At 40.4% G+C, this 1,138-nt stretch overlaps 1 non-coding gene across 1 annotated transcript; it reads right to left on the reverse strand.

Annotated features, from left to right (window-relative positions):
- Positions 1-519: 519 nt before the first annotated feature.
- On the reverse strand, positions 520-626 carry LOC145117932 (small nucleolar RNA R71). The gene has a single exon (XR_013712924.1). It is a non-coding gene; the product is annotated as a small nucleolar RNA R71 (small nucleolar RNA).
- Between the last annotated feature and the right edge of the window lie 512 nt (positions 627-1,138).

Raw genomic sequence — 1,138 nt, forward strand, 5'->3', positions numbered from 1 at the left:
CCAAGTACATCTTCGAAGGACAAAAGTAAAATTGAAGATCTTCATCAAATATCTAGTCCACAAGAATCTGAATACGAGTCCGAACCTGAATTCGAATTAGAGAAAAGCGAACCCGAAGACGATCCAGAAAACGAAATGGAAATCATTGCGGATATGTCCATGGGGGCATACAAGAAGCGGATAAGAGACAATGCTAGTCCTGGTTTAGTACAACCTACAATTCCCGCCACTGCAACATTCGAGGTTAAAGGACACATTCTTACTGCGCTTAAGGATGTACCATTTTCTGGGAAGGATCATGAGGATGATTACAAGCATTTAGATGATGTCAATGACATTGCGGATTATTTCAATGTCCCGAATGTTCCTAGAGAGACAGTCTTGTTAAGGATGCTTCCCATCACTTTTAAGGGAGCAGCAAAAGATTGGCTGAAAGCACTTCCACCTGGTGCTATAACTACTTGGGCACAGATGCGTGAGCAATTCCTAGAAAAATTTTGCCCACCATCAAAGATATCTAAACTCAAGAAGGCAATAGTCAACTTTGAGCAACAACCAGGTGAGTCACTTTATGAGGCATGGGAGCGTTATAAAGGGTTACTAAGAAACTGCCCACAAAATGACCTTAACATACAACAAGAAGTGTCTATCTTTAATAACGGGGTGAATGTCATGAAAAACCGCTTACTAAGAAAAATTCGGGTGAAGTAAAGGAGTTGATTGAAGAGTTCTCAAAGCATTCTCGTGAGTACCATAATCCAAGACATGATGGAGTTAAAGGAGTTGGGGGAGGAAATTCTGAAGACATGGCTGCTGTACTAGCTATGCTTGACACTATGGACAGAAGAATGACCAAGATGGACCAATCAATTCATGCTATCAGAGTTGGTTGTAAAAGGTGCAATGGTCCACACTTAACAAAAGATTGCCACTTGGATGAACATTGAAATAAAAAGGTGCAAGTTTGCTACTCGACTGGGGATAAGTATTATGAAAATTGGAGGAAACCAAAGAGGGAGTGGTTACCATATGACGAGTATAAGAAGCTGAAAGAAGAAAAATATAGGCAGACTGACCGATGCTTCTACCAAAAAGAACAACCACCTCCTGAAAAGAAAGTTGATCTTGAGTCTATTTT

Source organism: Lactuca virosa, chromosome 5, assembly GCF_052849685.1.
Source record: "Lactuca virosa cultivar CGN04683 chromosome 5, Lactuca_virosa_CGN04683_v6, whole genome shotgun sequence".
NCBI classification, from domain to species: Eukaryota; Viridiplantae; Streptophyta; class Magnoliopsida; order Asterales; family Asteraceae; genus Lactuca; species Lactuca virosa.